The sequence below is a fragment of the Rhinatrema bivittatum genome, chromosome 2 (assembly GCF_901001135.1).
Source record: "Rhinatrema bivittatum chromosome 2, aRhiBiv1.1, whole genome shotgun sequence".
NCBI classification, from domain to species: Eukaryota; Metazoa; Chordata; class Amphibia; order Gymnophiona; family Rhinatrematidae; genus Rhinatrema; species Rhinatrema bivittatum.
The window spans coordinates 781802630-781825415 of record NC_042616.1 but is presented as its reverse complement, the minus strand read 5'-3'; the positions used below and the strand labels follow the sequence as shown (position 1 = coordinate 781825415).

The 22786-nt window shown below is 42.4% G+C and overlaps 1 protein-coding gene across 2 annotated transcripts in view; it reads left to right on the top strand.

The window, feature by feature from the left end:
* Positions 1 to 22786, top strand: part of ZFAT (zinc finger and AT-hook domain containing) — a 466784-nt gene that overhangs the window by 70266 nt on the left and 373732 nt on the right. The gene's annotated exons all lie outside the window — the stretch shown is intronic.

Below are 22786 nucleotides of genomic sequence, written 5' to 3'. Positions count from 1 at the left end.
CAAAAAGTTTACACAGTGTGTCCAGCAAAGCAATCAGCATGTTGCAAGAATTCTTATTGATTTACAACATTTATATTCCACTATTTTCCATACAGTGAATCAATGATTCCAAATGTACATCCAGAATATATATATATTCAGTATATATACATAAAACATTGAAAAACAGCGTTTGCAATAAAGAACTCTAGTTCAGAAAATCAGACAGAATTGTTATCTCCCCTCATATGCCTGTAAAAATAATTGTACCTTTTTTCTGAAATTTTAAATAGTTAGCTTCTTTAAGCTCTGTAATACAATAGTGCGCTTTCAATCATGCTTGAAAGGTAATGCGAACGGGGAGCCCCATCTATATCCTATTGCCTTGTTTCTCAACAATGAAGTTAAGGATGAAATTCTTCCTCCTTTGTAGTCCAATGGGAGAACTGGTTAACAAATCTGGAAATAAATAATATACTGTGACAAGTCACAAATTACTATATCAACAATCTAGTTAACATGTTCTGATGTTGTGTTGATCCATAATAGGGATGTTGCTTTTGTAAACTGTTGTGATCTTCTCTTGGAATGACACTATATAAAATACCTAAATAAATGTCTTCAAAATATTCTTTTCTCCTTTTGATGCAATATTATCATTTCTGCTGACACATATGCTGGTCCTCAAAGTAGTTAAAAAGGCCACTATAATTCTTGGAAATCTCTAGTCTGTGGTCTGCCAGCCTTGTGAGTTGTATCAAATTTAATAAGACATCAAACTTGGGAGCACCCATTTTAATAATATCATTATGTAACTTATCAGCATCTTCATTTTTGTCAGTTTACAGCATTCCAAAAATGATATGTTCCTTCTTTGATGATTTTCGAGGTCATCCTGATGATGTTTAAATTCCTAGATTATTTCTCAATATTTTTATTTATTTTATGAAAAGCAGTAGTAGTATCTTATCTGTTCCCCAATATGAACTTGATTCTGGTTGACTCTGAGACTTTTAATCTTTTCCTGGAGGTCCGTGACCACATTACCAACATCAAAATGCTCAGAACCGATTTTGTTGACAAGTTTGGAAATAACCAACTTAGCAACTATAATTTCAGCACCCTGCTTAGGCTCTATGGGTGGCTTCATAACGGGACACTTCTGGAGACACTTCTTGATGCTTCAGTGGTCCCTTTGCAGCCTTACCAAACTTTGCCAGTGTGGCTGCATAAGTGGGGTTTTTAATCCATCTTTTTTGTTTTGTTTTCTAAAAGCAGTCAAGTAAAGCTCTACAGATTGATTTAAAGATGTATACGCGTTTCACACAGGCGCAAGGAAGCACTGAGCACATTCACAGGCCCAAAAAAGAAAATAAGCTTACTGCTCCTTTTCTCCAAGTGCACAGCACATACAGGAAGTTTGTCAAAAAGCAGAAGAGAGAAAAACTTTACAAAAATAATTTAAAAATAATTACACTTGTGTATAGATTAGCTTCAGAAGATCACAGATACATAGCCCAAGACATCTTGAAGAATATTAAATAGCATTTTCCTAAAACCATGCTCTTTTCACCTCCATCTCTTGATTTTGATCTTTGAGTTCAACAAACAAAACAAATTCCCAACTGGCATTATCTAGCCTTTTATCTTCCATGTTTCTAAAGGCATTTAGATTTTGTGAACAAACTCACTTAGTGTTAGTGCATCCCATTCTCAAAATTCACCCAGCCTTGCATGCAGCAACAATCAGACCAGCTACATTCTCAAACTGGGTGAAGACGTGCCCAGGAGTACGCATGTAATGCAGCTACAAGACTGTGCTGCACAGAGGCTCTGTGGCCTACAAAGCTGCTCCCGTGCAGCTTCCCACTGCAGTGAGAGATACAAACTCTGTCCTTAGTCGCCTTGGCCTGAAACTGATATCCAGAAGGGCAGAACAAATGTGCCCCACTTGCAAACTTTCTTAAAAAAAAATGATGACAAAAATGAAGAGTTTTATATTTGGAAGACAGGAGAAAGATTGACAATCATTGAATATTTTATGTAAGAATCTGTGCCAACAAAAATAACTCATGTTAAATGCCATGTTAAGAGTTTATTTTGTATTAAAGATATTTGATGCGAATTAACAGCATTTAATATGCATTAGCACACAAGCACACCTTAGTAAATAGACCACTATAATTTAGTATATGTCCATCCTTGTGTTGGTGTGGTGATCTTTAACAATTTTTTTATTTAGTGTTTTAGTTTTATATATTTCTGAGCTTTTGATGGGATTGTTATGCAAGGTTTTTTCTTTTAAAGCCGTAATCACCTCTTTATATTGTTGGCTTCAAAGGAGACGCACTGCCAATTAGCTCTTCACACTTAGGATATCTTGCTCATCTAAAAATGGCTAGGAAAGCTATGCTAATTCTAGTTTGCTAAACCCAGCTCAACATTTAATAAGATATTAATTTCCAATATTATACAAGTTTTCATTGTCAAATGACAATGGCCAATGAGAACCATCTTAAATTCTTAGCTCAGATCCTGTGGTTGGATCTTAGCAGAAAGGAGGTCAAGAAGCGATCATTACTGATGAATATTCAAAGCAGTTATTCTGAAAACCAGACCACTTTGCAGCACTTGACGAGAGCTACCTAACCTTGGCTTAGAATATGTGATGCATAAGAACATCATAATAAATGTCATTCTGGATCAGACTAAGGGTCCATCAATCCCAGTATCCTGTTTCCAACAGTGACCAATCCAAATCACATGTACCTCTGCCAAGTACCCAGACATTAGATAGATCACAAGCTACTATTACCGTAATAGCAGTTTATGGATTTAACTTCTAGGAACTTATCCAAACCTTTTCTAAACCCAGTAACACGAACTACTGAAACCACATCCCTTGGCAATGAATTCCAGGGTTTAACTATGCACTGAGTGAAAAAGAATTTTCTTAAATTTGTTTTAAATGAGCTACTTGCTAACATCATGGAGTCCCCCCTGGTCCTATCTGAGAGAGTAATTAACTGATTTACATTAATTTGTTCAAGTCCTTTCATGATTTTGTAGACTTCTATCATATCCCCCCTCAGTAGTCTCCTTCTCCAAACTGAACAGCCTCTAACTTCTTTAACCTTTCCTCAGTGGGTAGCCGTTCCATGCCCCAATTTATTTTGGTCACCCTTCTCTGTACTTTCTCTAGTGCAGGTATATCCTTTTTTGAGATGCGGTGACATGAATTGCCCACAGTATTCAAGTACTGTCTCACCATGGAGCGACACAGAGGCATTATGATATCATCAGTTTTATTTTTCATTCCCTTCCTAATAATTCCTAATATTCTGTTTGTTTTTTTTGATTGCCACAGCACACTGGGCCGACTATTTCAATGTATTATCCATTATGACGCCTAGATCTCTTTCCTGGGTGGTAACTCCTAAGATGGAACCTAACATTGTGTAACTATAGCATGGGTTATTTTTCCTTATATGCATCACTTTGCATTTGTCCACGTTAAACCTCATCTGCTGTTTGGAAGTCCAATTTTCCAGTCTAACAAGGTCCTCTTGCAAATCATCACAAGCTGCTTGAGATTTAACTAATCTACATAATTTTGTGTCTGCAAATTTGATCACCTCACTCGTTGTACCCCTTTCCAGATCATTTATAAATATATTAAAAAGCACCGCTCCAAGTACAGATCACTGAGGAACTCCACTGTTTAACTTTTTCCACTGTGAATACAGACCATTTAATCCTACTCTTTTCTGTCTTTTAATCAACTTGCAATCCACAAAAGGACATTGCCTCCTATCCCATGACTGTTTAGTTTTCATAGAAACCTCTCATACAGGACTTTTTTGAATGCCTTCTGGAAATCCAAATATACCACATATACCGGTTCACCTTTGTCACATGTTCACTCCTTAAAAAAAAAATGTAGGATATTTATTAAGCAAGACTTCCCTTGGGTAAATCCATGTTGGCTGTGTCCAGTCAAACCATATCTATCTAAATGTTTTATGATTTTATTCTTTAACAGTTTCCACGATTTTTCCTGGCACTGAAGTCAGGCTCACCGGTCTATAGTTTCCCAGATCATCCCTGGATTCCTTTTAAATATAGGGGTTACATTGGCCATCTTCCAAGCTTCAGGTACATCGGATGATTTTAATGATAGGTTACAAATTTTTACTAATAGTTCTGAAATTTCTTTTTTTAGTTCTTTCAGAACCCTGGGGTGTATGCCTTCTGGTCCAGGTGATTTATTACTCTTCATTTTGTCAATCAAGCCTACCACATCTTCTTGGTTCACTGTGATTTGGTTCAGTTGATAAGAATCATCACCCTTGAAAACCTTCTCTGGAATGCGTGTTTCTCCAACATTCTCTTCATTAAACATTGCAGCAAAGAAATCATTTAATCTTTCCGTAATAGCCTTATCTTCTCTAAGTGCCCCTTTAATCCTTTGATCATCCAATGGTCCAACCAACTTCCTTGCAGGCTTTCTGTTTCAGATATTTTAAAAAAGTTTTTATTGTGAGTTTTTGCCTCTATGGCCAACTTCTTTTTAAATTTCTTATCAATGTTTTACATTTAACTTGCAATTGCTTAATGCTTTATACTGTTTTCTTCAGAAGGATCCTTCTTCCAATTTTTGAATGAAGATCTTTTGTCTAAAATAGACTTTCACTCACCTTTTAACCGTGCTGGCAATCATTTTGCATTCTTTCAACCTTTCTTAATGCATGCAATCCTTCTTCTGGTTTGTGCTTCCAGGATGTTTTTTTAACAATGTCCACACCTGTTGCACACTTTTTACCTTTGTAGCTGCACCTTTCTTTTTTTTTTCTAACTATTTTTCTCATTTTATCAAAGTTTCTCTTTTGAAAGTTTAGTGCTAGAGCAATGGATTTACATATGGTTTCCCTTCCAATCATTAATTCAAATTTGATAATGTTATGATCACTAGTGCCAAGCGGCCCCACCACCATTACCTCTCTCATCAAATCCTATGCTCCATTGAGAATTAGAACTAAAATTGCTCCCTCTCTAGTCTGTTTCTTGAACCAGTTGCTCCATAAAACTGTCTCTTATTCCATCCAGGATCTTTATCTCTCTCTAGCATGCCCTGATGTTTTACTTACCCAGTCAATATTGGGGTAATTGAAATCTACAAAGATAATTACAGTTAGTCCAGTGTACAACGAACAACAATATATCTCAAACACGTTGTAAGCAAAGATTTTAACTTTCTGTGTGCCAAATTTCATTAATTTGTGTATAGGACCATCATAACACCCACGGTATGCAAGCTAGTTAGCCTGTATTTTCAACCGCTATGGGTCATATTTAATCATCGCTCAGGTTATCTCAGAGTCCTCTTTATTAACGAATATATTTTTTCTTTCTTTTTTTGTAAATTTTCTTATTTATAAAAAAGGATGTGGAACGGTACTTCCCTTGTTTTGATGGCGCTACCACGCTTCGGAGATCCAGTGACTTTAAAAAGGTCCAGTCCGACGTACGTTTCGCAGGGCTGCTGCTTCAGGGATTGTAATGGACATGATTCTCCTAATATATCTGCTGAGAAGTCTGTTTATCATATCCACATTGTTTTGGTCCTGATTGCTTTTACTCTAAGAAGTTTAAATTCAAACAGTTTATCGCACATATTCTTAAAATGCCGCACGTTCCTAGGGTTTATTTAAAGATGCAACTCACCAAACCTTACCGCCTTTTCCTCTTGTCTGCATTTGAATGGAGAGACCGTGAGATCATTGCTGTTTATATGTGAATTTGCCATGCTTCACCTGTATGTCAGTCTTACCTGATGAGATGGTACTCACATGAAGTGAATCTCCTCAATCTCCCTGTTAAGCCAGTGCGGGGCCACTGTTTGTAATCGATAGATCCACCGTTGTTCACTTTGGCAGAGATGTTTAATCCTGTCTCCTCGTCTCCAATGTACTGATATAATTTCCAAAATAGTCCATCGAATTTCAGAGTAAATGTGATTACGTTCCTTAAAATGAGCCACAAGCGGTTCTTCCATCCTGCCTGTTTTTAAACAGCATTTGTGTTCTGTTAGCCTTATACGTACAGGACGTTTAGTCATGCCCACGTATGTTAGTGGGCATGGACAGAATATTGCATAGACCACGTATGACGTTTTACAGGTGGCATGAGGCAATAATACTATCTGACCTGATGGTAAACAGATAGTGGTCTGTGGCGATTTCAAAGAGCAATGAGAAAATTAATGCAATTTTTCATGTCTTCTGTCAATGCCTGGTGGGTTATATATACTCGAGTGGACCACGTGATCTTTAATATTTCTGCCTCTTGAGTAAGCAATGCAAATGGGCTCCTGAAATAAAGGATGAATTTCTTGGAGGATCGCTCAGTGTCTTCTGATAGCTCTGCTGATTGTCGGTGATGCCAGTGTGTGTCTCAAGAGTCTGCGGGTTCGAATCTTCGGAATTTATTTTTATAAAAACAAATAATCTCTATTAGAATGGAGAGCTCTACGGTATGCCTTTTTGCAACATGATACTGGGTACCCCCCGCTGTAAAAATCTATTAGCCAGTTTTTGGGCTTGATTTTTAAACTCGGTATGGTCCGTACATAAGTGCCTAAGACGCATGAATTGACCTACTGGTAAGCTTAATTTAAAGTTACTGGGATGAAAACTGTCAAAGCGCAACAGATTATTGCGATCATTGGGTTTGCGGTATAGTGTCGTGATGACTGAATCTTGGTGTCTAGTGATAAGTATACCCAGATATGCCACTTGTTGCTGATGGAAATTCCTGGTGAATTTCAAACATGAATTGAGACTGTTCAGCCAAGCATGAAATTCTAGGAACGAGGACTGTGACCCTTCCCATACAATGAATGTCGATAATATATCTCTTCCAATGTTTCAAATGCCAAGTCCACTGGCATTGCTGAATATGTTCCTTTTCAAACGCTGTGACAAATAGATTTGCAACATCTGGCGCCATTGCTGCCCCCATTGCAGTTCCACAAATTTTGCAAAAAAAAAAATTTTTGAAACCTGAAATAATTTTGACTTAGGGCTAGATGTAAAAGTTCAATAATGAAAGATGTAGGTATGCGTTGTGGTTGTGGGTGTTTTTTTAATACAGTAGCCATGACTGTGAGCAGTTCCTCCTGTGGAATGACTGTGTAAAGTGATTCAATGTCCATGGTAACTAATAAGCTATCGTTGGTGAGAGTGACGGTGGACAAAAACTGAAGCATATTAGATGTATCTTTGATATAGGATGGTGCTTGTGAGACACAGGGCTGTAGAATTTTATCAAGGAAGATTGAAATGGGCTCAAGTACTGATTACTTAGCAGAAATGATGGGTCTTCCTGGGGGGTTCTCAAGGTTCTTGTGAATTTTGGGTATCATGTATAACACCGGGATTCTAGGATGTTTGTTAATGAAAAAGTTATGCTCACTGTTGGTGAGGAATCCTAAATCGTGTCCTCGTTCCACAATTTGTGTGACCTCTGCTAGAATGCAGTCTGTAGGGTCCTTGCTAAGTTCCTGATAAAATGCTGAGTTGGTGAGTTGGCGTTGTACCTCTTGCAGACAAGATGTTGTGCTCATAATCACCACAGTACCTCCCTTGTCCTCAGGCTTAATCACAATGTCTCACCTGTCTTGCAAATGATATAACCCTGCGATTCCTCACGAATCAAGTTGAAATAAGAGTGAGATGGAATTTTTTCAATATTTTCAACTTCACGCATGATCAGTGCCTGAAACGTATTAATAGCTGCGTCTCCGGGAGGTGGTGGGTTCCATTTTGCTTTGAGCTTCACGATGGATGTAGTAGCTGGAGAAGAAGTTTCAAAGGGGCTATGAGACAGGAATATTTTTCGTTGTAGTTGTCTGAATTTGTTAAAGTCGCATCGGAACTTGAAAGGATCATGTTTCTGAGTGGGAACAAAATTGAGACCCTTATTGAGCACTGCTTCTTCAAAGGCACTACCAGTTTGTTTAGCTTCCCTAATTTCTCTTAGCATTTCACTATCCATCTCACAATTTTGGCCAGGTGGATGTTAGTATACTCCTATCACTATTCTCTTCCCCAGCACACGGATTTCTACCCATAAAGATCTGATTGATTGTACATTTAGTCTCATGCAGGATCTTTATCCTTTTGGACTCTATGCCATCCCGGACATAAAGCAGGGAAATTTTGTATATTTTTTTGAAATTCCAAGCAATGATGATCTGATGATTTCAAATTAATAGAATTAAAAAAAAGAAAAAAAGTTAAAGATCACAATACAAAAGTGAGGGCATCATCTGTTCAGAACAGATTTGAGCAGCTATAATTGATATTTGGAATAAGCATAAGATAATAGACGACATGGTTACACAGGGTCAGTATTTTGCTTTGAAAAGGGACTGAAAAATACCTGCTACCAAATTAGATGCTGATGGCCTCCAGCCATCTAAAATTGCCTGTTTTGAGACTAAGTGAGATTGTCAGTGGTTGAGAACATTTCTTATTGGGCACTTGGTTCTGATTCATGAGTATTCTTCATGTTTAGCAAAGACTTGTCAGTATAGATGACCAAAGAAAGATATTCACATGCACAGATCTATACTGGAACCAAAACATCTTCCAGGATCAACTAGTGGGTGTGTCACTGTTTGAGAGCCTCTTGTTCTCATTGGCCTCTACAGCTAGTAGTAGTAGGCTCACTGGTGGAGCAGTGTTGCTAAGAAGGAAGAAACAGATGAAGAAGAGAGAGCACCCGCAGATGGCATGAGGCAGAAAAGGATTTCCAGTATTCCTGCTAGTAAATATTAAAGTGTTCTCTTTCTTCAATATCATTTGCTGGCAAGTAAGACTGTACTATCTTGAAATGTGATATTTATTAGGCCATTCTCTCTACTTGCCACTAGATGGCACTGGCAGGAGGGAAATTGCATGCTATCACATTTTTATGCTGGGCCTTAGCAAACCAGCATTTAATGAACTTAATGCTACACTCAGGGTATAACTCTTAAAAGAGGTGAACTCTTAAAAGTGATGAAAAGTGCTAAAGACTGATAATGCCAAAATATTGTGCAGGCTCTTTGAAAGTGCTATGACAAACCATTGCAGGTATTTAGCTGCTGCAGGGATTCCAAGGGTAGGAAGTATTACAATTGAGAAGTACATTCACTAACTAAGTGCAGTTTGAAAGGCAACGTAATATGGCGTAAACATTTTATTTATTTATTTATTTATTTTGCAAGCCAATAAGCATTATGCGCTTGCATGCCAGATAAGGAAATCATTAAATATAGTATGAATTTGTTTATGGAGTTTGAGCAAAGAATTGTGGTTGCCGTGTTAAAGTGTAGGTATGACCTACTACTCGTTTAACCCTTAATTCCACATATATGGTGTTTGAAAATTAATTTATTTGTATTTTCAATAACTCTACATTATAAATATTTTAGGACTTAAGATGGTTCTTTCAGGGTACACAGTGCTCTTCCACTTTTTGTCTGTTTTCAAATAGACACATGAGCATTAGAGTTGTTTGTTTGTTTTTTTTTGTTTTGTTTTTTATTATCATCTTGATACAACAGACTATTTCATATTACAAAGATACTCATACTCTGAAGCATCAAACAGCATTATATACATTGTTTAATTATTAAAAAGCCATTCATACATGACATATAATTATTTATTGCTTTTGTCAGATGTAGAGCTTGCTTATTAAACTTAACTGCCTTTCCAAAAATTCACAAGGCAGTGAACAAAGCATCAAAACTAGTGCTGAAAATAAATACAAAATAGTTGAGTAATTACAACAATGTAAACAATAAAGATTGAAAAAAATATCAAGTGCAATCATAAAATAGGTAATAAATTAAGTCATTCATCAAAATGGGTTATGGCATTAAAGCCCGCAATATCACCATAATGCATGTGTTAACATAAAGCACGAGATAATCATGGTACCGTGTGGCGTGCATGCAAATTTGTCAAAGGGGTGAGATTGGGGAGCAGTTTGGGTGGGGTTAATGAAAATGAGGGGCAATATCATACTGTGTGATAGCATGCGTTATGCATGTTATGTTATGTTTTTTTAAGGCCAGAAATAACTACACCTTTGTCCCTGGCATTAAGCTGTGCAATTTGCGATAAAGATTGCAAATTGCATTTCGGCAATTTCTAGGGGAGTGGAGTAGAGAGAGAGCACTTCTGGGGAGGCCTTCACAGTATTCAATTATTTATATCAATATAGTAGGGCCAGCTAAAAACTAGTGGTGAGGATAGTACCCTGTTACAGAGTCCATCAAGTTAGGGCAAGAGAACATTGTAGAAATCTCAACTTTGTGAGACTTTGCTCTCTCCAGATGACTTCAGATCTTCACTGAGGCGTACTGTGCTGTTCATACGTCTCACTCTGCATGTCAAACTGGCCCCAAAACCCTAAACCTCACCTCAACTTATTAGTTGGCCGTCTTATAGTGATATCAATAGTTCTCTCTCTCTCTCTCTCTCTCTCTCCTAGGCACTTCACAAGTAGCAAAAATGTCTCACTTTATTCGAACATTCCACAGAATGAGGCACTTCAAGTCATCCAAAATGTCTTAGACACACGTCCTCTGCCACATCGCATCTCTACGTCATTTCTTATCCAACTTTCAGAACTAGCTCTTACAAAGAATTTTTTTCAGTTTCATAACACGGTTTACCAACAAATTAAGGGCACGGCTATGGGGGCCACTATGGCCCCAGCCTTGCTTGTTTGTATATGGACCACTTTGAAACGACATTTATTTATCCTTCAGAATGGTTTAGATTTGTACATCTCTGGTTGCGTTACATCGATGACGTATTTGTCATCTGGACAGGCACTGACGTGCAGTTTCTTATGTTTTTTGATTGGGTTAACTCTTTAAATTGTAATATACAATTTAATTTTTGTATTCATCCACTGCATGTCTCTTTCTTAGACATCTTGATCTCGGTAGTGGGAGATCATTTTGAGACTACCCTGTTTCGTAAAGTAATGGACCGCAACACCTTATTATCCTATGAGAGCTGTCATCCCAGGGCTCTCCGGGATAATATACCCATTGGCCAATTTTTAAGGTTGCGCCGCCTCTGCTTTTCTTGAACTGAGTTTATAACCCAAGCCCAAAATATGACTGCTCGGTTTTTAGATCGTGGTTATCCGGCCCGGGTGATCAAGAAGGCTTTTAAAAGGGCTTTGTACACAAACCGGGACTGGCTCTTTCTCCCACCCACTAGCTCTGACAATACGGCTAACAACTGCATCTTGCCTTTTTCAATTGTGGGAAAAGCGATAGCTGACATGATTCGGCGCCATTGGTCGGCACTAGCATTATCAGATTTATTTCAAAGTCCCCTTCGTTTTACATTCTGGCGGGGAAGAAATTTGCGCGACCGATTGGTACACACAACAGCACTAAATGTTGATAACACTCACAGTAAGGGGGGTACCCACAGACCGAGCGGACACTGCACTATGTGCAGCCATACAGACACCACTTCAGTCTTTATACACCCTATCACTGGACGTTCCTTTAGACTGTATTCACACTCTGACTGCACCACAAAAGGTGTCATTTACGTTGTGAGTTGTCCCTGCTCCTTACTGTATGTAGGCAAAACGACCAGGATGGTAAAAACGAGGATAATAGAACACTGTTCAAATATCCGGTCACTTCGAATGGACGAGCCCCTGGTGTCCCATTGGTCCCACAGCGGCCACTCCATCTCTGATCTCTCCTTCCTAGTGTTAGAGGTGGTTCCCCGCCCACCTCGGGGGGGGGGGGGGGGGGGGGTGATTTCCCCGGGACACTGGGTTGGAGGGAGCAGAGATGGATCTTCACTCTTGATACCGTCTCCCCCAAAGGACTCAATAAAGATATTGAGTGGTATCTCTTTGACTGATGGAGGAAATCCGCTGACTAATTTAATTTAATTTGGTTGAAATAGATCTCGCGAGAGGCTCTGTTTTCGTGCCTTTTTCTGTTTAAATGGCTGTCATTTTCTGAGGGCGCTTGCGCTCCAGTGATTACTGTTACAGGTATGTGGTTCTATGTTGTAATGTTTATCGTAGCCAAGTTGTTCCACTTCTTATATATATATACAAGCCGTTAAGCCCGTTAAAACGGGCTACATTACATTTTTTTTTCAGTCCATTTTCTAACACAGCACCCTTCTACACTTTTTCTCCCTCTCTCCCCCTTCCCCTCGTTCACTCCTCCCCTTTCCTCCACTCAGTCTTACTCACCCTCTGTCTCCCACTGCCTTCTTCCCCTCACTCTCACCTCCCTCCCCTTCCCTCAGTCACTCCCACCTCTCTCCCCTTCCCTCAGTCACTCCCCACCCTCTCTCAATCCCATCCCCTCTCCCTCAGCCCTCCTCCACTCCCTTTTTCTCTGCTCCACAACTTCTTACCCTTCCACTTACTCACATCCCTGTCTCTCACCTCTCCCTCATTCTCCCTCTCCCCCTTCCACTTACTCACATCCCTGTCTCTCACCTCTCTCTCATTCTCCCTCTCCCCCTTCCACTTACATCCCTGACTCTCACCTCTCCCTCATTCTCCCACTCCTCCCTCCCTCTCTCTCTCTCCCTCAGTCCCTCCCTCCCTCAGTCCCTCCCTCCCTCGCTACTGGCCGCTACCGCCGCCGCCCGCCGCCATGTTTTTTTTTTTCCTTACCCTGCCTAAGACCGACGTGCTCGCTCGCACATGCGCAGTAGAGCTGCTCTCTACTGCGCATTTGCGGCACGTCGGTCAAGTGTCGTTTATCTAGTTAGATATATAGTATTGCAGATTATAACTGTTACCTTGGTCCCTCCCGATGCAGCAGTCGCGAAACACGGGACCGTGTCGGGGGACTTTAAGAAATCACTGTTATTATTGATGGAGTTGCCAATAGAATGAATTTGACATTGATTCTTCTGAAATAAACAGACTCTTTGAATTCTTCAGTGGAAGTGAGATTTGTCCTGCACCAGTGTGCTTGAGTACTTGCGGATGTGCAAGGGCTGTGCTTCAGTGTACTTTCAGATTTCAATTACCCCAATATTGACTGGGTAAATGTAACAGCAGGACTTACTAGAGACATAAAGTCCCTGGATGTAATAAATGATTGCTTCATGGAGCAATTGGTTCAGGAACCAACAAGAGAGGGAGCTATTTTAGATTTAATTCTTAGTGGAACGCAGGATTTGGTAAGAGAGGTAACATGGTGGAGCCACTTGGCAACAGTGATCATAACATGATCAAATTTAAACTAATAACTGGAAGGGGGACAATAAGTAAATCTGCAGCTCTAACATTAAACTTTCAAAAGGAAACTTTGATAAAATGAGGAAAATAGTTAGAAAAAACCCTGAAAGGTGCAGCTGCAAAGGTTAAAAGTGTTCAACAGGCTTGGACATTGTTTAAAAATACAATCCTAGAGGCGCAGTCCATATGTATTCCTCGCATTAAGAAAGGTGGAAGGAAGGCAAAACGATTACAGTCATGGTTAAAAGGTGAGGTGAAAGAGGCTATTTTAGCCAAAAAAAACATCCTTCAAAAATTGGAAGAAGGATCCATCTGAAGAAAACAGGAAAAAACATAAGCATTGTCAAGTTAAGTGTAAAACATTGATAAGACAGGCGACGAGAGAATTTGAAATGAAGTTGGCCATAGAGGCAAAAACTCATAAAAACTTTAAAAAATATATCCAAAGCATGAAACCTGTGAGGGAGTCGGTTGGACCATTAGATGACAAAGGGGTTAAAGGGGCTCTTAGGGAAGATAAGGCCATTGCAGAAAGACTAAATGAATTCTTTGCTTCCACTAATGAGGATGTTGGGGAGATACCAGTTCCGGAGATGGTTTTCAGGGGTGATGAGTCAGACGAACTGAACAAAATCACTGTGAACCTGCAAGATGTAGTAGGCCAGATTGACAAACTAAAGAGTAGCAAATCACCTGAACCGGATGGTATGCATCCTAGGGTTCTGAAGGAACTCAAAAATGAAATTTCTGATCTATTAGTTAAAATTTGTAACCTATCATTAAAATCATCCATTGTACCTGAAGACTGGAGGGTGGCCAATGTAACCCCAATATTTAAAAAAGGCTCCAGGGGCAATCCAGGTAACTATAGACCAGTGAGCCTGACTTCAGTGCCGGGAAAAATAGTTAAAACTATTCTCAAGATCAAAATCGTAGAGCATATAGAAAGACATGATTTAATGGAACACAGTCAACATGGATTTGCCCAAGGGAAGTCTTGCCTAAAAAATCTGCTTCATTTTTTTTGAAGCAGTTAATAAACATGTGGATAAAAGTGAACCGGTAGACGTAGTGTATTTGGATTTTCAGAAGGCGTTTGACACAATCCCTCATGAGAGGCTTCTACGAAAACTAAAAAGTCATGGGATAGGAGGCGATGTTCTTTCGTGGATTACAAACTGGTTAAAAGACAGGAAACAGAGTAGGATTAAATGGTCAATTTTCTCAGTGGAAAAGGGTAAACAGTGGAGTGCCTCAGGGATCTGTACTTGGACCGGTGCATTTCAATATATATATAAATGATCTGGAAAGGAATACGATGAGTGAGGTTATCAAATTTGTGGATGATACAAAATTATTCAGAGTATTTAAATCACAAGCAGACTGTGATACATTACAGGAGGACCTTGCAAGACTGGAAGATTGGGCATCCAAACGGCAAATGAAATTTAATGTGGACAAGTGCAAGGTGTTGCATATAGGGAAAAATAACCCTTGCTGTAGTTACACGATGTTAGGTTCCATATTAGGAGCTACCACACAGGAAAAAGATCTAGGCATCATAGTGGATAATACTATAAAATCGTCTGCTCAGTGTGCTGCAGCAATCAAAAAAGCAAACAGAATTTTAGGAATTATTAGAAAGGGAATGGTGAATAAAATGGAAAATGTCATAATGCCTCTATCGCTCCATGGTGAGACCACACCTTGAATACTGTATACAATTCTGGTCGCCGCATCTCAAAAAAGATATAGTTGCGATGGAGAAGATACAGAGAAGGGCAACCAAAATGATAAAGGGGATGGAACAGCTCCCCCATGAGGAAAGGCTGAAGAGGTTAGGGCTGTTCAGCTTGGAGAAGAGACTGCTTTGGGGGGATATGATAGAGGTCTTTAAGAACATGAGAGATCTTGAACGAGTAGATGTGAATTGGTTATTTACACTTTCGAATAATAGAAGGACTAGGGGGCATTCCATGAAGTTAGCAAGTAGCACATTTAAGACTAATCAGAGAAAATTCTTTTTCATTCAACGCACAATAAAGCTCTGGAATTTGTTGCCAGAGGATGTGGTTAGTGCAATTAGTGTACCTGGGTTCAAAAAAGGTTTGGATAAGTTCTTGGAGGAGACGTCCATTAACGGCTATTAATCAAGTTTACTTAGGGAATAGCCATTGCTATTAATTGCATCAGTAGCATGGGATCTTCTTAGTGTTTGGATAATTGCCAGGTTCTTGTGGCCTGGTTTGACCTCTGTTGGAAACAGGATGCTGGGCTTGATGGACACTTGGTCTGACCCAGCATGGCAATTTCTTATGTTCTTATGACTCTCAGTATCCTGGATGAACCTCATCAAGCCCCATGGCTTTGTCCACTTTCAGTTTTCCTAGCTCTTCCCATACATTCTCTTCTGTAAATGGAGTTTCATCCATTCCACTCCCCTCCAGTTTCTTGTTAACTAGTGACGGTCCTTCTCCGGGGTCTTCTTTCGTGAACACCGAACTGAAGTATTCGTTTAATATTTTTGCTATTTCTTCATCTGTCTCCACCCATTGATCCTTTTCACCTTTCAATTTCACTATACCACTTTGGGCTTTTCTACTTTCACTGTTGTATCTGAAAAAAGTTTTGTCACCTCACTTTACCTCTTTGGCAATCCTTTCTTCCGCTTGACTTTTCGCTTTCTTGATTACTTTCTTTGTCTCCCTCAATTTTATCAGATATTCTTCCTTGTGATCCTCCCTTTGGGATCTTTTATATTTCTTAAACACTGTTATTTTATCTCTTATTTTATCAGCCACCTCCTTTGTGAACCAAATAGGTTTCATTCTTTTCTTGCTTTTCTTTACTTTTCTTACATGTATATTAGTCACTTCAGTAATTGCTCCTTTTAGTTTGGCCCACTGTTGTTCCACATCTCTCGTTTTCTCCCATCCTTCTAGTTCTTCCTCCAGGTACTTCCCCATTTCAACAAAGTCGGTATAACATTGAAATCATAAGCTGCAGATAATTTTACACAGTTGTTTGAGACAGAATATTGAATACTGTTGGGGACAAGATGGAAACATGTAAGACCCCAATTACCCCATGCAATTTTCTGGCCATCTTATCCAAAAAGAAGTGAATCATTGGAGAACTTCACTATCTAAACTCAAGTCAATAAGCTGCTTCATTAGAAAAATATTTATGGTTTTGAAGGCAGCTGTTAAATTGAGAAGAACAAAGATAGATAACAAGCCTTTGTCCTAAGTCCTTCCTGGTTTTATTTATTTATTTAGGGCTTTTTTATACCGACACTCATGATACCAATCATATCGTATCTGTTTACAATAAACAGCGGTGCAATAACATTAACATCAACGTGAACAATAGGCGAAGAGAGAAAAAGTGAATGAAAGTTACAATAAAACAGGGGCACTTGAACTGGGAGGAAGAAAAGCCAGAGTCATGGCTAACATAGAAATAAATAATATTTAGTCTCAGAAATAAATAATATCTAGACATTTTAGACAGTAGTCAGGTGTAAACCTGGATTCAAATGGGTCTAGAAAATTGGTACTAATTAGAAAGTCTTGGATACTGGGGAAACAACCCATTCAATGATCTTCCCCATGAATGGAAGATTAGCACTTGGCCTAAAGCTGTCAGGAATATTGGAATCCAAACCATTTTTTGACTTATTCCTCATTTACGAACCAAGAGGATTGCGCAAAGCAGCTTACGAATGAAAATAGAAATTTTCCTAGCGTGTAGCAGATGGACTCAGGACCAATGGGTATAGTGTGCTCCTGATAGCAGTTTGGAGTCAGATTTCAATCTGACGTCAGCACCAGTACATATACCCCTGCAGGAAGCTCTGCTCTTCAGTATTTCTCTGTCTCCATAGCAGTTTGGGACTCTGTACACTCTTGCACAGGGTTAGAGTATTCAAACCAAAGAAAATTCCAAACAAGAAGAAATCTTACCTCTACAGACGAGCTCCACTCTCCTGCAGTGAAACCTACGGGTCCCTCCCCCAGTTGAGAATTCCTGAGGTGATTTCCGAGATCCCTCAGAGAGGTAGGCCTCGGTCTGGCAGCCGGTTCCCGGCGTGGACTTAGCCCCCGGCAACGGGAGCAGCTGAGAGGCAGCGGGTGTAACACAGAGCGCAGCGGTGAAGGTACTTTTTCCCTTTTTCCCCCCACAGCCGGATACTGCCCGAACAAGACCGGGAAACGCCGAGACAAGGTAAAGTAGAAAGCTTTCTGAAAGTCTCCAGTCTCCGAGGCTCGGAAAGCCACATAGATCGGCAGTCGGCATCTGTGCTTGTCAGGTTGATCAGCCCCGTCCGGGCTAGACCCCGATCCAATACGAGGGTCTTCCCACATGGAGACCCTCTGAGGTGGTCACCATCATGGTCGCAGACGCCATTTCTCCTTGATCACCGTCCTGTCTGCTTAACTGAGCCTTGTGCACAGAGGCAAGCAGGGCGCACAACTTACTTGTGCGCACAGCGACGTGCACGAGGGGACCAGGCGCACAACCACACGCTTAACGGTGCCGGGCGCATAAATTAAGTCTGTGTGCACAGCGGCGCGTGCATCTTAGTGAGCACGTATCCCGGCCTACACGCACATCTTCGGTGCACTGGAGCTCATAATTAAGCCTCCCAACGAGTGAATTAAATGCACAGACCGAGGTTTTCTGCGATCCTACATGCACAAACCATGGCACCACCGGCCTAGAAGGTCAAGGCACAAGCCCTTTGCCCAGCCTGCCACATGAGAGCTGCGCAGCACGAAGAGGCCATGGCCCTGTGCTGACAGTGCGAGGAGGCTCTGGGAGAACCAGGTCAAGGCCCTCCCCAGCTAGTACCCAGCTAGTACACCGGACCTATCCACCCCCAGCGCAAGCCTCCCTCAAACGGGACGCAGCGGCTTTCAATTTAGACCCAGGATCCTTTTCCTGGGTAGAATTCTTTAAAGGTCTAAACACCTTTGTCCACATGCAACCGGCACCACCAATGACACAAGCACAGCCTCCCCCAGAGGACCCTAACCTTCCAGGGCCCTCTAGGCCCCCCAGAGACATGCCTCCCCCGGCCAAAAGGCTCACCATAGGGGACATGGACACCTCGGACGAAGATCAAGAATCCCTGGAGGAAAGGAACCTTACCCTGGAGGAACGGAACCTTACCGAACCATGAGGCGTTTTTTCTCCAAATACAAGCTATCAGATCTCGTGGCTCTCAGTTTGAAGGAGCTCGCCATCCCAGGCACTAGTGCCACAGGGAACCAAAGACGAACCCTCTCCTAGAGGGACTCAGTCAGGCCTCCCGCCATTTCCCTCTGCTGCAAGCCGTACAACAGCTGATCGGCCTGGAATGGGATGCTCCGGAGGCCAGTTTCAAAGGCGGATGGGCCCTAGAAGCCCTCTACCCACTGGAACACTCAGCCAAAAATCTCCTGGTGTTCCCCAAAGTGGACGCCATGGTCTGCGTGGTCACAAAGTGCACTACCATCCCAGTCGAGGGAGGAGCGACATGCAAGGATGCCCGGGACAGACGTCTGGAATCCATCCTTAAACAGTCATTCGACGTTTCAGCTATGTCACTACAGATCGCTGCCTGCTGTGCCATGGTGACATGCGCCTGCTTATCCATGACCAGGAACGCCGTCACGCCCATCAAAGCATGAGAACCAGCGGTATTCTTCCTCATGGATGCGACCTCTGACCTGGTACGCACCTCAGCCAGGGGCATCTCATCCATAGTGGCAGCCAGAAGGCAACTCTGGCTCCGAAGTTGGTCAGCCGACGAGACTTCCAACACAAAACTTACGAGAATGCCCTTTAAAGGAGCCCTCCTATTTGGAAGCGAACTGGAAAAATTAGCCGACAAATGGGGCGAGTCCCCTGGTTACCGGAGGACAAGAACAGAAGAGGCCAATGCCCCTCTCCCCTAGTATCTAAGGGCAGAAGATCACAGCGTTTTAGGCCTTACAAAAGTGCATATCAAGCACCTCGGCCCACAGGCAGGGGCCAGCCCTTTCGGAGCAAACACAAGAGGGGAGCCAGCTCTGGCCCAGGCCCCAGCCGACCCATCCACGAGAAGAAGCCATAGGGGGCAGGCTTGCCCTATTCTACTACAGATGGGTTGAGATAACATCGGACAAGTGGGTCCTAACCATCATTCGAGAGGGATACTATCTGGACTTCCACAACATACCAATGGACAAATTTGTGAAATCTCCTTGCCACGCCCACTCCAAGAGAATGGCAGTGGAAACCACACTGGTCAAATTGCTTGCCTTGAAGGCCAAAAGGCTGGTGCCCACGCAACAACAAAATACTGGGCACTATTCCATCTATTTTATCACCCCCAAGAAAGAGGGAACGTTCCGACCCATCCTGGACCTCAAGTCGGTCAACCGCTGTCTGAGGGTACCACACTTCCACATGGAAACCCTGCGCTCGGTCATAAGGGCGATACAGCCGTGAGAATACTTACATCTCTGGACCTGTCAGAAGCATACCTGCACATCCTGGTCCATCATGAGCATCAGCGCTTCCTGCACTTCGTGATCCTGGACCACAACTGCCAGTTCCGGGCACTACCCTTCGGGCTCATCACAGCCCCTCGGACATTCACCAAAATTATGTTTGTAGTAGCGGTGACACTTAGGAAAGAGGGAATCCTCTTACACCCATATCTGGACGATTACCTGATCAGGGCAAAATCTCTAGAGCAAAGTCATCAGACGACCACCAGAGTCAAGGCTCTACTGGAGAACCTCGGGTGAGTTGTCAAAACAAACAAGAGCTGTCTGTAGTCCTCCCAATCTCTAGAATACCTGGGAGTCCGGTTCGACACCAAACAAGACAAGGTCTTCCTCCTACAAGGAGAAGAAAACTGACGAACCAATTGCGAAACATGCTAACAAGCTTTTGCCCCAAAGTATGGGACTACCTCCAAGTCCTCAGCTTCATGACATCAACCCTGGAAGTGATCCCGTGGGCAACAGCTCACATGCGACCGCTACAGCGCTCCCTACTGTCACGGTGGAACCCGACGTCCCAGGACTACTCCGTTCCCCTCCAGCTCCCGGAGGAGGTGCGGAACCACCTCCAATGGTGGCTACAAGAAGACCATCTGAGCAAGGGAGTATGGCTGTCTCCACCGACCTGGACATTGCTCACCATGGAGGGTGGGGAACCCATTGCCAGGAGCTGACGGCCCAGGGGCAATTGAACAAGGAACAGTCAGGATGGAACATCAACCGACTGGAAGCCCGGGCGGTCAGACTAGCCTGCATATGGTTCAGTCACAGACTCCGAGGCAAATCTGTCAGTCATGTCGGACAACACCATGACAGTTGCCTACATCAACTGCCAGGGAGGAACCAGAAGCCAACAGGTGTCCCTGGAAATAGATCCCCTAATGGCGTGGGCGGAAGCAAACCTACAAGGGATCTCAGCCGCCCACATCGCAGGAAAAGACAACGTCACGGCGGACTACCTCAGCAGAGAAAGTCTAGACCCAGGGGAATGGATGCTGTTGACCACAGCCTTCCAGTTGATAGTAAATCCGTTTCTGGAGGAGCTGGGGAACCCCAGCCATGGATCTCCTGGCAACCTGGTCCAACGCCCAAGTTCCCAATTTCTTCAGTCGCAGACAAGAACCACAATCCCAAGGGATCGATGCCCTCATCCAGACCTGGCCACAGGAAGACCTGCTATATGCCTTCCCCCCCCCCCCCCCCCCCCCCCCCCCCGTGGCCACCATTGGGCGGGATCATCCACAAGATAGAACACTACAGGGGCTAGTACTTCTAGTGGCCCCGGACTGGCCAAAAAGACCGTGGTATGCAGACATGCGAAGACTCGTGACAGGGAGCCCTCTCCCTCTACCTCCACACAGGGATCTGCTACAGCAAGGCCCGATCCTCCACGAAGACCCAACTCAATTCTCTCGTATGATCTGGCCATTGAGAGGACATGCCTGAAGAAGAGCAGATACTCGAGGGCGGTGATTGACACCTTGCTCCAAGCATGCAAGTTCTCCACATCACTGACCTACATACTAATATGGAGAATATTCGAAGCTTGGGCCGAAGACCGTGACATCCTTCTGCAGACAGTCAAAATTCCCACGATCCTCGAATTTCTGCAGGACGGATTACAGAAGGGGTTGTCTCTCAACTCCATCAAGGTTCAGGTGGCTGCATTGACCTGCTTCGGAGACAAAATGGAAGGCACCAGCTTAGCATCTCATCCGAATTTCTCCTGCTTCCTGAGAGGGGTCAAGCAGATTCGACCACCCCTAAATTGGCCAGTACCCCTATGGAACCTCAATCTAGTACTAGACCCTAGTGGGAGCCTCCTTCAGACCTATCCTACTCCTAACCTTGAAGACTGCATTCCTAGTGGCAATATAGAAAAGAATTAGACCACTCTTCCACACTCAGGACTTCAGAACCATTCTACAAGCCATCATTTTTTCTAAGATCGATTACTGTAACTCTATCCTTCTGGGCCTACCTTCCTCCTATACTAGACCCCTCCAGATGTTACAAAACGCTGCGGCAAGATTACTGACAAACTCCAGGAGGAGGGACCATATATCTCCAATCCTAAAAGATCTCCACTGGTTGCCTGTTCACTTTAGAATCCTCTACAAATCTCTTTCCATAATATACAAAACCATCCATCAACTCACCCCACTCGACTTACAAGTCCCATTCCAAATTTATAACTCCTCCAGACCAACAAGAGACACACTCAGAGGATCTCTTCAAGTGCCCCCAGCCAAAACTACCAAACACATTACCTTGAGAGATCGGGCCTTTTCAACAGCCGGCCCCCTTCTATGGAACTCCATCCCACCGGACCTTAGACAGGAGCCCAGCCTCCCAACCTTCAGGAAGAGACTCAAGACCTGGCTGTTTAAAAAAGCTTTCCCGGACACCGATTAATTCTATTCAGCCAGATTCTACCACTTCCACATGTAAAAATGTTATTACTAATGTAAATACCTATACCTAATGTTATTCTCTCCCTTTCTTCTCTCCTCCCAGTTCTATTACCTTGTTATTTGTAACTGCTTCCTTCTACACAAATAGGTTATTGAATTGTTCACTGTACACCCCTGTTATATGTAAACCGGCATGATGTGTTTGCAACATGAATGCCGGTATATAAAAATTTTAAATAAATAAATAAATAAATATGTTCGGCCCATTGCATCTCCGAACTTCAAGCACTATCTTGCTGAGAACTGTTCCTCAGGTTCACACCGGGATCCATATAGCTATGCACGGTCCCCCTCCTTCCTCCCAAAAGTGGTTTCTCACTTCCATCTAAACCAAACCATCTTGCTGCCATCTCCAGACGAGCATAAGGACTCTGAAGAATCTCGCCGTCTTCGCCATCTTAACGTCGGCAGACTCTTAGTCAGATACCTAGAAAGGTCGGAATCTGTATGAAAGACGGACCACCTATTCCTCCTTCACAGTGGGAAGAAACCAGG